Here is a 13,732-nt window from a genome sequence, read left to right as displayed (position 1 = left end):
TGGGTTGGAGCCATTTAATCAATCCCCTTGGAGATGTTTAAGACCACCTACTGTTTTGCACAAGTCATTTTCTTGGTACCATTTCTATAGCACACATCTCTGTACATAGAATTATTCTACCTAACACAAGTTCATCTATTTTAGGTCGGAGTTTTTACCCTCCAAAATATGTGTAGTTTATTTCATTTTGCCTGTGTTGCACATTATAATAGGGTCAAAAAGAAAATGTTACTAAGTTTTAGGTTGCACTTAAAATGAAATATAGAATTAGTGATTAGAGACTTGTAAGTAATTATACCTGGTTTTCACCTTGGCTATTTTTTAACATGTTTCACTGAAGTCTTTGTTTATCTATTGTAGATGAAATGTTCATAACTACAGTGCAGTGGCTAAGTATGATCACATGAGGCCTTTTTGATGCACACTTGAGATTTCAAGAAAAATGTTATGTTTAATTTTAGGTAACAGCTGTAGGCAGGGAATTTTCTTTCCAGTTTTCACTTACTGCATTTCTACTTAAAGCTGACTCTTAAATTTAAACTACTGAAGTAAAGCCAGTTAAATAGCATAGTACAAGCTGTTGCTGCTGGAGAGTTTTGATTTAGTTGGATTTTGATTTGGGTGGAGTTTTTTTAGGTTTGTTTTATTTTTTTTTTCATATTAAATGCAGCAGTCATCATCCTGATGATTGACTAACAAAATAGTTAGTTGCATTATTCACTGGAAAACAACTGGCCATTGTTTCAGTGGGGTTCTTATAGTAGCAATAAAACTGCCTTTAGAACAATGTTAAATTCATCCTATCTTTTCCATTACTTGTGAAGAAATGCAGGCAAAAATTATTCTTTTTGTAAATGCTAAGATGATAAATCTTTAAGTACTTGCTCATTAATGATTCATATGTGGATAATCATGTGGAATTTGTTGACATTGCTTGTTCAATGAAGTTGCCTTGTTGAAATAGGAATTTGTCCTAGAACAAAACCTGAGCAGTTCTGATCTTCAGAAACTGAACTGCTCAGTTTTGTATGCAAACCTTCCAAGTGGTGTTCAACTGGCAGGTACAGACTTCAGAGTCCTAGAATGGTTCTCTCTAAAGGAAGGGCTCTTTAGAGGTCTTCTAGTTCAGCTTTCCTGCCATGGACACAGTCATCTTTCACTAGCTGATTAAAGCTGTAACCTTGAAAACTTCCAATAATGCGGCATCCACAACTTACCTGGGCAAATTGTTCCTGAGTTTGTTGGAATTTATGTGATGTGCAGTTTGTCTTTGGTCTGCTGAAAAGGCAGTGTTGTGAGGCTTGTTGCTAAAAAATTGTTCTGATTGAAAAACCAAATAGGATTTTTTCAAAAGTGAGTTACTATTTGTATGAACTCTCTGTGTGTAATGGAATTTTATTTTAAACATGAAGAAGAGATAAACCATCCTAAGAAAAAGTTTAGGAAGGTGCTTCAGTAGTGGATATACTGCTTCAGAGTAGTCCACTCAAAAATACATTTCTCTAAAGCATCTGGTACCAGCTGATGTTGCAGGGGATATTGGTTTTAACTGCCTGCTGATTTGAACCACTGGCAATTATTATTTACTTATGTATTCTAGAAGCACTTCTATTTGTGTTTTAGACAGTGAGTGGCAGTATTGGCAAGTGGCCTGCGAGACTTTCTCAAAGGATAAATCAGTGGGCAAGATGCATAATATTTTGTCTGTTCTTTGTGAGATCAGCATGAATGTTTTCAGTTGCTGACATGAAGTCTTTAAATGATTCATGAAAGGGATAAATGATGGAAACTTTTTGAACTAAATAATTCCATGCTGTTTTGTTTAGAATTAGCCTTAATGGGTTCTAAAAAGGTATCCAAACTGTAAATGAAGACAGTCATAATTTTATTTAAAGAAGGGATTGCTGCTCTAGAACTGAAATATAAGTGATCAAAATACAACTTAATACTAGTGTATTCTAATAGTACTCCAGCTTCCTTTGTAGAAGAGGAAGGATGCTCTTTAAGCCAGAAGTCACCAAACTCATTTGCTGAATGATACCATTATTTCGTACCCTTGTAAGGCAAACACACCATGGCAGTTCTGGCAGCCAGTGAGCATTTCACTTGTGAGCCAGGGTGAATGACAGGGTCATGCTAAGAAGAAATATTTAAGTGTATTGGATGGAAAGCCCTACAAATTTATTAATGCATATATCTATTAAAGCGTGAAGTAGGAAAAAGAAATGCCACTGAGGTGGGAAAGAGAAGGGAAAAGAAAGTGAAAACAAACTTAGTAAATCCCTGCAACTAATTAGTTTGCTTATTTCTGTGTATTTTAAGGTGAAACATGCAGAACTGGGAACTAATTTCTGTGGACAAATAGTATATTTGCTTTAGGTCACAGTGATATTTTACCCTATTCTTAGTCTATCGTACTGCCTGATAAAACATAGTTATTTTATTTGTTGAAATGTACAAATACATATAATGTGAGTAGAGCAGTTTGCTGATGTTTTCAGATAATGTAAATAAATGATATAGGAAACTGTTCTCATAATCTGGATAAACAAATATATACAATAAGGCAAATGAACTTAGTGCTAGGGCTGGTTTGACAGTCTTGGTGTGAGCATAGTTTTCTGCCCTGATGTAAATGTTTTAAAAACTACTTGCAAACACAAATATAACTAGAAGACTTTTCCAAGAAAATAACATGCTTTGGTCATCAATCTAAGCTTTAAAAAAAAGTAAATTTTAGCAGCATTATTTGTTCTGTAAGTATGTATTTATGTTTTGGGTTTTTTTCCTGCTGAAGTACATCTGTTTTGAAATTTAGAAGCTGATCTTAATTCTTTTTCACTGATGCCATATGGGAATTTAAGGTCTATCTCTGACTTTTGGTCCTGCGGGCCTTCAGTTCTGTGATCAGGCTGTGCTGGTTAGTGATGTCATGTTCCAGGAATTGATAAGAAAAAAATTACTTCAAGTTTTAGATTGCATTGAATCAGGTATAACTTTAACTAGACTGAATTTTGTTACTGTATACTCACCTTGAATATTACAATATTCCAAATTTACACTGTCACATTTGCATCTGGACTTAATGTGCTGTTTTTCATGCAAGAGGGCTGTTTGGAATTTTTGTACTACATTTCTTCTTGCTTTTTAAAAAGAAACAGTGACCAAGCAAAAACATTCAAGCTCAAGCACTTTTGAATATTTTGTTTTCTGTGAGTAGGAATTTGTATAGAATTGCTGGTTTTAATTTTTGTTTTCCATTATTCTACTGTCTGTTTTTGATGTCTCATGATAAATTCCCAAACCTAAAAGTATGGGCCTTTGATATCAGTGAATATTAGGGAAATGTATTTCTGGGGAAGTACTTGTAATGTTTTGTTTTGCTTTTTCCACTTCAGCCTTTGAAGTGCAGCTGTTGAAGCTCTGATTTGATATACAGCTCTTTATAAAACCCCAAACTGATGTTTATTCAAACTTCAGCTTTTATATTAAATTGTTAATATGTATCTCACACTCAGGGATCATTGCGGAATTTTGCTTTCAATGAATTCTACCAGTCTGTAATAAATTCTCTTGCACATTTTAATTCTTTTTAAGGGGCATGTGGCAGATGGCATAATTAAAGCAATATTTTTAATCTTAATACTGTCAGTTTTACTTGGGGTTAAGTGATGCTTTTTGCACGGCAAACCTTGAAGCCAGTAAGTGTAATCAACAAGATAGTACTCATTGTGAGGAATAGTGGCATAATGTCATTGAATAAATAAAAATGCAGTAAAGCTCTGTAATGTATGGGTATGAGATTCCTAGGAGTGTTAATGGTGCATGGTATAAGCAGCTTTTTCATAAGGAGGCTTAACTGTTGTCTTTTAGTTCTAGCTCAGAAGTCAGTAGTATGGATCAGAATGAGAGCAAATGATGTGTTTGTTTCCCCCATTTGACTGGCCAGTCCTTTTAATAACAGTTGTTTTTTGTAGATATTTTCTATTCCTATGACCATGTTGCCTTTAAGATAGCTTTGTTCTTTCCTTGGGGAATGTTTCCTAGAAATAGGTAGATGCTGGAGAGAGCTGGGTATAACTGCAGGGTGTTGTTAAAGCAACTTGCTTAAATTTTTTTATTGTCTTTCCTAATTGAAGATTTTATGTTGTATAACATTTATAATAGAAATTACTTGTCACCAAGAAAAGGTGAACATTTAATTCTGAGCAAGAAGAGCTCAACAGTTTTGTTATGTGGGGATACCCAGATAAATCTTAGCTTGTGAGATTGATGTGCAATGTGTGCATGTTGTGAAATGACCTGCTGCTTACATTTTTACTGTATCATGACATTTTAGATCTCATTAAGATATAAAATTACCCTGTAACTCCTTCTGCCCCTTAGTAATGTGTGTTAGAGTGGGATGTGATATTAACAAAGGATTTACATGAACCTAATTGATGATAACCTCTGAATTTACATTAGTCAGAATGAGTTGCTAAACTTAATTTGCACTAATTGAATATGTTGTTTCATTTTAAATGAGTAATTTACTTTTTGTTATGAGACAATAAAATGTAAAAAGGCAAATCTGTTTATTATAGCAATGCTAGGGCAATGATTTCTGTCTGTAGTAGAATTATTTCCAAACAGGAATGGTATCCAGATTGTTAAATATGAAACAGTGATCATGTAGATCATGCTTTGCATAATAACTGCAGTATCATGTTTAAGTAGATGCATTTTGGGTGACTTAAAGATTCTGGAATAGCAAGAAAAAAATAAAAAGCCATCTGTTACTGTAGGCAGAATATTTCCAGGGGTTTCAAAAGGAACAAATACATTAGAATATAATAATTTTGGAATAGCAGTACTGCAGATACTGAGACTTGAGTTAACATTTACAAATGTATAATGTAGCAATTGATTCTGTAAAAAATTAAATAGCATAAAATGACTGAAGACTATCTAGAATTAAATTAAAACTTATTTCACTAATAACGATAAGCTGAGATAACTTCATTGGAAATACATCTTTGTCCAAAATCTTGGCTGGGTTTATGCTGACTTTATTTAAGCAGTGAATGAGTTTGTTTGGAACAGTTCTCTTTCTAATTAATGGGAATTAACATACTTGATCTATTTTCAGTCATTTCTGATTCTCTTCAAAGATTTGAAAATTTTAAATGAAATATTAATATTGATTCTTTTTGCTTTGTTTTTAATTAGTTGTTGAATACCATGAAGCATTTCTAGATGCTGACAGGAAGAATGTTTTCTTAACTAAGCAAATATGAAACTTAGGTTTCTGTATTTGCATGGACCATACACCCATGAGATAAGGTATTATTGGTGCTGATAGTTTCCACACATAATTTCATTCCACTCAGTTCAGGCATGGCTAAAAGGGGAGAGACTGTAAAATGAATTTAATGAAAATGACATGCTTTATCTAGGTCATTTTGTGAAGACAGTGTGAACCTCAGCAGTGGAGATTTTCTGTACCTTTTAAAGTAGGTGCCTGTTAGATAAACTTCTTGTGTCTTGGGTCATTATTTATAAAAAATGAAAGGTATTTGTGTGGGTAAATCAGTGGGAGAGGTATTTGCATTAAGAATCCACAGCGGATGGTTTGCCTGTCGTGGTTTTTTAGGTTTATCATGCAGCTGTTCAGGAGGGGAGTTTTTGCCAGCCTGACATGTAAACCAGAAGTGTAGTATTGGTCGCTGAGATTTTATAGGCAAAGATAACAGAACAACTTATTACACTTTTTAAAAAACTCTGTAAGTCAAATACTTACGGATTTAACTTAATTCTGTTTGTATATTTGTATCATGAAAGGAGCATTCTTTTTCGTGCAGAGGGGGAAATATGATGCCTGAGCAGAATGTTTCTCCAACTGGTATTGAATACAACATCCTTTCTCTTTGAATATGTCCCTTCTTCTATTAGTATTTAAGTAAATAATTGAAAATCAATCCCAGTAATTTTTTAGTCTGTAAATAGGATCAAGACTTTCTGTTTATCTTAAATTGTAGGATTATTATAAGGCTATTAATCTGACTACTGAATCAAGTGTAACAAAGTGCCAGTGCTATACTTCAGCAGCTTTGGAAAGTGAATTGTGCTGTCTGACAAAGATTATATAAATTTTTGTATCTTAAAAGAGCACAGGAAACACCCTTCTAGAACAAAAAGCTTTTTGCATTCTTACATGTTAAACAGAACAAAAGGCTTTTATTTATCATTGACATATACTCTGAAGACAAGGCAAGAGGTCAGTCTTGAACTGCAGCAATTTATTTGAAGTTAGATAGTAAGAATGGCGAACTACGTACAACAGTAGATTGCATCGGAGGGTTGCAGAAGTTGCCATTGCTGTGAGCGTTGAAGACCTGCATAGATAAACACATCAGGAACTGCTTTGGTGGAGTTAATCCCACTTGGAGCAGAGGATTGTTATGGGTGACCTGCTCCTGTAAGTGTTTCCGATGGCCTTATTTCCTATGGCTTTTTAAACTACTGCTGATGCCTGATGTTTGTAATCATAGAAGATGTTGAGAACACTTAGGTTTTACAAGCTTGAGCTCTCAAAAATAGTGACATGCTTAATTTGTTTGTTTGGAGCATCAGTGTTTTGGAGGCGAAAGAGCTCGAGTAACCTTAATCTATTTTGCCATTTGCAATCAACTATTATTTCCAACCTCTGGAAAATTTCAGCTAAGATTCAATCAGTAAGACTTAACCAGGTTTTCCCTCCCAAAACTTTATAGGATCCCTGCCATCTTATTTTATCACATCAAAAAATTTCAGGGTGCAGTTGCTTATTACTTACAAAATAGTTTCTTGTGAGAAAACATATTAAGACTTAATTTTCAGCCAACCTTCAAATTCTTAGAATAGAGTTAAGAATGAATCTACTACACACCAAAGAGTTCAAATGCTTCCAGCATCTTAATGCCTTCTTTTTTTAATTCATTAGCTCAAATTAGGAAAATTACTTGAGAAACTGAAGCATAGTTCTAGTATGTATATTTGGTTATACAGCAAGTCTGTAATTTGTGCTTAATTTAAAAAGGATAAAGGAAAGACATGAGTGAAACTGATGAGCTGGGACAGTGGTGCTGGTTTAAAGTAACATCTTGTTACCTTAGTAACCAGTTGTCTGTACTAATTTACCTCTTTAGGATCATTGTGTAATAGCTCAGTAATGTGGATAGTTGAGAAGGAGTTTTGAGAAACTTGTAAAAAGGCAGTTGTGGCTGGACAAATTTTAAATGTTCCCTTTTTGTCCATCAAACCAATTCAGATTCAGGTCTCTATTCTACTTTCCCTTACAGTTAAAAAACCCCAAACAGACAGGGTATTTAATCCAAGGAGTTTTTTCATGTTCCATGAATCAGTGTTAGTGTCAAGACAGTCTGCCACACCTTTGTGCATAATGTCTGATCTCCACACTGAATGTTCACACCAAGGAGTGCTTGTTATAGCTCAGGGTTTCTGCAGAATTCTTTGAAATCAACTCTATGTCAGTATCGTGCAAATTTACCACTGGGAAACAAAATCTGCTCTTCTGCTCTTTGCTATGATAATTAATGCTAATGAAAAGGACTAAAAATAAAACCTGCCTCGGGAGAGTGGGTGACTGGAAGATTATTTTAAGTTAATTTTTATAGCTTCTTAGCTTCAAGGAGGATTTCTTCATCGTGAGGTTTGGTAAAGAATGGGATGTTTTTATCAGTTTAGGGTTTTTTGCACCAGCCCCCCATCCCTTTTTTTTGGACTCAAATGGGATCTTGTCAGATAAGATTCTAGCTGTTTAACAGAAAAAAAAATTGGATGAGCTTAGTGACTGTGTGGCTGACTCTGAATAATCACAATGCTTGTATTAGATTTCTGTGCCTCATGTTTTGATCAGCAGCCAATAAGTACCATGTGTAGACTCTATATTAAGCATAGATGTTAACAATATTTCGTAAACAAAATGCTGGAAATTAAATGGCTGACATTTAATACTATTGTGCTTTATGAGGAACGGAAAAAAATCTCTGTGGTTTTAGTTTGCAAATATCTTGCAGAATTCGAAGAAAGACACTTCTGCACTAACACACTGACTTGAAGCAGTGGACTAAAATACTTGGAGTTATTTGTTATTTTGAATTAATATCTTCAGATATATTATTAGATTTGACTTAGTGCACATATACCAAGTCCAGGGATTGTCCAAAATACTTTGCCTTACATGTAAATTTTATTTCTTTTCTTATAAGTTGCATAACTCAGAGAAAAAAGGGAACTTCTGTGAAACTTGAGAGCAAAATTTGTATTTCTGTAGTTTCTGAATAACTTATTATTCTCATTTACTTGCATTTTTTTAAAGTATGAAAAGTTAAAATTACTGAAATGTCATTCTTTTACATTAGATCTGTGACCAAATATGCATTATAATCCACATTTACTTTTGTTTATTGCTGTGAACTAGTAATTTTATTTTTGGTGAAAAAGGTAAGATGTGTGCCTTGTAAATTTGTAATCAAACTGTTTGGAGACTTGACTTTTTTTAAAATTCACTGATGCTGTTATTTGTGCCTGGGCAGACATGTGCCTCATGGACAGCACCAGTACTTAAAAAGGTAAAAAGGTATCACCCCCTGGTGTGTGGAGGGTACACACACACATGACAAATCCAACAAAGCAAAAAAACTAATTTGACATGTTTTTATACCTACTTTATATTTTTATATGAGTAAAAATTTAAAAATAAAGCTATGCAAGCCCAGTATACAAGGCTGCAGTTACTGGCAAATTCTTCATAAAGACTTAATCTCATACTTGGTAATGTCAGTGGCAGAACTCCTACTGATGTCAATCTTAAGTTTCACTGCTCAGACTGTTAAAGAAGCGACTTTCATTTGTGTGCCTAAATGTGAAACTGAATTTAGATTTTGCATTAGAAATTTCACAACTTAGACTCCTTCTCTCAGCATTCCTTAGTTTAGGGCAAGTTCACCCCATTCCTAAGAAAGAAACACTTGAAGAATTAACACTTTTCTGGCATCTGTTTAATGATCATAGTATTACTTACATTTGGGTTTGACATTAGGAGTTGTACAGATATAAGAATAGTAATCAGATAATCTAGTTTGTTGACGTAAACGTTCCAGGACAGAATTGTTCAATAGGACAGCTCAAAAGGTACAGTTAGCATGGTTATAGCTATTTCAAGAAGCTGCTTGATGCTCCCTGACTTCATTTCCATAACAATTTTTAGTGTGCTGTAGTGAGAACTAGAACAAGTTACCTTAAACCATTTAAAAAAAATTAACTTACTTTGCATTGCAGCAGACTATGGTGATGGGCAAAGGTTAGGTCTGCAGCTGAGAAGCAGGAACTTTGTAAGCCTTGACCACATGATGCTGTATGACCATACTGTAGTGCGTGTAGATGTGAATTAGGTGGAACCTTCTAAAAACATGTTTGATTTTTTTTTCTTCCCTTGTGGTGTCAATACAGTCCAGTATATGTAGTTGGTTTTTATTTCAATATTATATATTTCAATATTATATATTTTTATTTCAATATTATACTTCCAAGTAAGAATGGAGGAAAAAGTGTTCTTAATGACACAGACCAAACTTTCAAATTGCCCTAAAAAGTTACCTAGATGCAAAAAGTTCTTACTTGTCCTGAAATGACAGCCTCTTTTGTGTCCTCTTTGAAGATTGTGCTTTTTGGCATGGGGAATTACTTGAAGTGTGAATGGAAGTGGAGGCTTTCTTTCTAAAGTGCAAACATTTGGGTTACTTTAAGATTGCCATTAATTATGGTCCCATGTTCTAAATGCCATCCACACACAAGAAGAACATGTATTCTACAGAGATGGCAAACCACTTAAAGATGCAAACTGTTATGCTGATAATGTTCATAGAGATATTTCCATGGTGCTTGTGATATGTGTGTGTAGGATGAAATGGGCTTTTTGTTTTGCTTTTGCGAAGTTTTAGTTTTCATCACTATTTTTGTCTAAAGAGTTTCCATTAACTATTACAATACGACTATGAGGCAAGATGAAGAGACCAGTTAAGTACACCTGCATTCAGACAGGTTCACGTAACAGACATTAAATTAAAAAATGAAACTAAGGCTTGTCGTTTTATATTTTTCCTGTGGCTTAAAATTTGGCAAGATGTGAGCAACTGTGTGCAGTCCACCTTCAGTGCTACTTCAGAGAAACAGAGAAGGAATTGACAGGAGTGTGCTGGTTGTAGTGCAGCTTGATGTATACATGCTCAACTGTTTCATTTGTTGTCTCTTGACCTGTTTAACTTCCTTGTCATGGGATTTAAAGGCCTAGTTTGCAATGATTGTTCTTCCTTACATAAAGTGTTGAATAGTCCTTTTGGAGGAATGATGTTATGGCCAAATAATACACCTTTTGCTTACGCTCAGCGGTTAACAGGATTTAAGTCCAAAATTTTACAGTGCCTTTTTATTTAAAAAAGAAACCTAAAAATCTTAAGTCCCAAACAGTTTTCAGAGTAAAGCATATTTGCAGAGAAAAAGAGATGGAAAAGAGCTGATACCTTTGAAGGGGATTTCTAAGGGATTTAGGGAGAGCGGTAGGTGGCGGGAGGCCAAACTCCATGTTACTTATGCATCCCTCTGAAACTCAAGAGCCTTGTTTTCTTCTCTCTGTGGGCTGATGACTCTATAGCAACAGCCCAGTGATTAACTCAGAGGTGGGCTAGTTCAAAACTACAGGGGAAAATAGTGACATTGGAAACAGTGGTTAGTTTGAAACTACCTGACCTGTTTTCCATGTTGTAAAGAGCTGTTGCTATGGCAACGGCAGCTCACCGAGGACGAGCGCTGTGAAGTTTCAGAGGTTCGGCAGTCATGTGTGTGTGGAGCGGCTGGATTGCTTCCAGCATCAAAGTGTGCTCCCTGCACCCACCTTTTTTACAGATTCCTATGCTACCCTAGAATTAGCCCAGATTCGTTAGAAAACATATTTTCCAAACCCTGCTGAGCAGTTTATTATTTTAGCTTGATTTCAATTAATTTCTTCCTTTGTGCATCTCATCTCATTGTTGCTTCCCAAAATAGACCACTTCCAAAGAATGATAGTACCCTGTGGTCCTCATACTGTCCTGTCACCAAATACAATGGTAATTTTCTTCTGCAGTTCCATATCCCGTGTTATGGAAGTCAGCAAACATAAGCTGTTAGACCATAAGTTAAGGAGAAATTAATTCCAGAGCTGATCACATTCACTGAAAAATTACCTGACAGTTCTAATCAGTGAATTGCTATCTGAAATTCCTCTACTGCTGGCTGTTGCTGTTATAACTGGTGGTGGTGAGAGGATTTTGCACATGGCCCGTTCAAGACACTATTTTACAGTTTTAAATTGAAAATTAGTGCAGTGAACTTCGCCTGGCATCCAGAGCGTACTGTGCTGCTTGTGAGAACTGTCACTTAGAAGGTGGACAGCAGTATAGTATGATAACAAAAAGGTTTGGTTAGTAGAGGCATAATATAATTTTCAGCTTAGGGCATTTTTCATGTTATGAAATTAGAAGTGTGGTTGTAACATGACCCATGTCTAAAAAAAAAAGTATGTTCTTCCCAAGCACAAATTTCAAGACGAAGACCTTATTTTTACTGCTCTTTGAATTCACAGGAGTAGTTGGGACCCCAGCAAAGCACCTTAGTTAAGAGTAATACTGGAGCGTTTGCCTTACTGAGTGGGAGCTATGACAGTAGTAGAATACTCTAGCTAACTGCTTTTTTTTTTATTCCCCAAATCTATTGGCATTATTGTGGACTTGTTCTTGTTGAGCCATGGATTGAAAGTCTTCCTTCACCTCTAACAAGCAGATTATAAGACCAAATATGAAGGAGAACGTTCATCTGTGATCTTTAGTTTGTTGCTTATGTGGGAAAAAGGAGTATTTGTGAAGGGTTCTCAACTAATGTCATTAAATGCAAAAATGAGTTAAGAAACTGTGGTCAGGTGCCGAAATCAAATGGTCAAAAGTTAAGGAGTGATGCATTTATTATCACTTGACCCTTTATGGGCCCATTATTTAACTGAGTTTTAACCCATAATCATGTAATTAAAGTATGTGTTACAGTGCTATAATTAGGAAAAAAAACAAAATTAAGGTTGCCTAAGGAATCGTAATGTTCTTCTCTAATGTCTTTCAAGTATTTGACTTAACATTCTTTCACAATTTTATATAAAGGATCACAGAATGTAATTTCATATCAATTTTAAAAGGAAAAGGAGGGAGAAAAGCAATGCTTATTCCATGCACACATAAAAGCCTTTCATTACAAAACATCAGTTAGGTCTAAGCACTGAATTGCTAACTACTGATACTCAGATCACCTGTGCTGACTGGCAGAGAGAGGAAATCAAAAGGAGGAGTAGACTACTAGGAGCCTGGAAGGAGGGAACAGAGAATACAGCAAAACAAAGAAGATCACCTTAGTCTTTCTGCTGGTCATGAGGTAGGATTAATATGAGCAGATGCTTTACTCTGAGCAAGACACAAATGGTTTTGGCTGCCAGTCATTGTGGCAGAGAGTCTGTCCAGCCTGGCCTTCGTGTAATAGAGCACGTGTGACGGAGTTGCTCAGTAGATGTGTTATAATGCATACTGAGATGAGAATAGGGACTGATAAGGTAAGGTGTGAAATCATATATCAATTATTTCTGCTTCCATGAAAGTGGAAGTAGACTTAAAATGCTTTTTTAAAAGGGAGTTGGGCTATTTGGTCTTTAAATGTCCCTTTGAACCCAAACCATTGAATATGCATTTGTGGCTCAGAGAGCCATTTTATGCAGCTGCGTAAAAAAGCACAGGCAGCAAGTCCAGGGAGGTGATTCGTCCCCTCTACTCAGCTCTCGTAAGTCCTCACCTGAAGTACTGCATCCAGCCTTGGAATCCTCAGTGCAAGAACGATGTGGATTTGTCAGACTGGGTCCAGAGGATGGACGCAAAAATGATCAGGGGGAGGAAGGGCTGAAAGAGTTGGGGTTGTTCAATCTGGAGAAGAGAAAGCTATGGGGAGGCTGTACTGTAGCCTTTCAATATTGATGGTGGAGTTCTTAAAAAAGATGGAGAGAGACTTTTTACCAGGGCCTGTAGTGGAAGACAAGGTGCAATGACTTTAAACTGATTCAGTGAGCTGCAAGTGCATTTTCGAGTGGAAAGATTTTTTTATAAGGTTGCTGAGACACTGGAACAGATTGCACAGAGAACTAACTTGTGGATGCTCCATCCATAGAAGTATTCAGATATTGGATGGGTCTTTGAGCAGCCTGATCTAGTGGGAGATGCCCTTCCCTATGGCAAGGGGATTATATATTACAGATATTCTTTAAAGGTATCTTCTAACACAAATCATTCTGTGATTCTATGAGAACTATGAGAAGGGAAGGATTGGCAACAAGGAATTGTTACTGGCTGACCATAACTGCTCACCCTCCATCCTTCTGTGTTGTTGGGGGAGTAGTGACTATGAGTAGCAGAGTCTCTAATGAAGGAGTGAAGTCAAGCCTGGGAAGGGAAAGAGGCCAGGTGTTGCTTCAGTGGTTTTCTGTTGTTGTTGGTTCTCACTACACAAATCTATTTATATTGGCAATAAATTAAATCTTCCCCATGTCAAGTATGTTTTACGTGCAATGGTAAATGGTAAACAATCTCCCTATCTTTATTTTGAGATACAAGCTTTCTCATCC

General features: G+C 35.8%; 1 protein-coding gene across 1 annotated transcript in view; it reads left to right on the top strand.

The window, feature by feature from the left end:
• The window catches only part of STK3 (serine/threonine kinase 3), a 128,867-nt gene that overhangs the window by 81,105 nt on the left and 34,030 nt on the right, over positions 1-13,732 (top strand). The gene's annotated exons all lie outside the window — the stretch shown is intronic.

The sequence above is a fragment of the Vidua macroura genome, chromosome 1 (assembly GCF_024509145.1).
Source record: "Vidua macroura isolate BioBank_ID:100142 chromosome 1, ASM2450914v1, whole genome shotgun sequence".
Lineage (NCBI taxonomy): Eukaryota > Metazoa > Chordata > Aves > Passeriformes > Viduidae > Vidua > Vidua macroura.
Note: the sequence above shows the minus strand (reverse complement) of the source record. Positions and strands in the feature narration are given on the sequence as shown.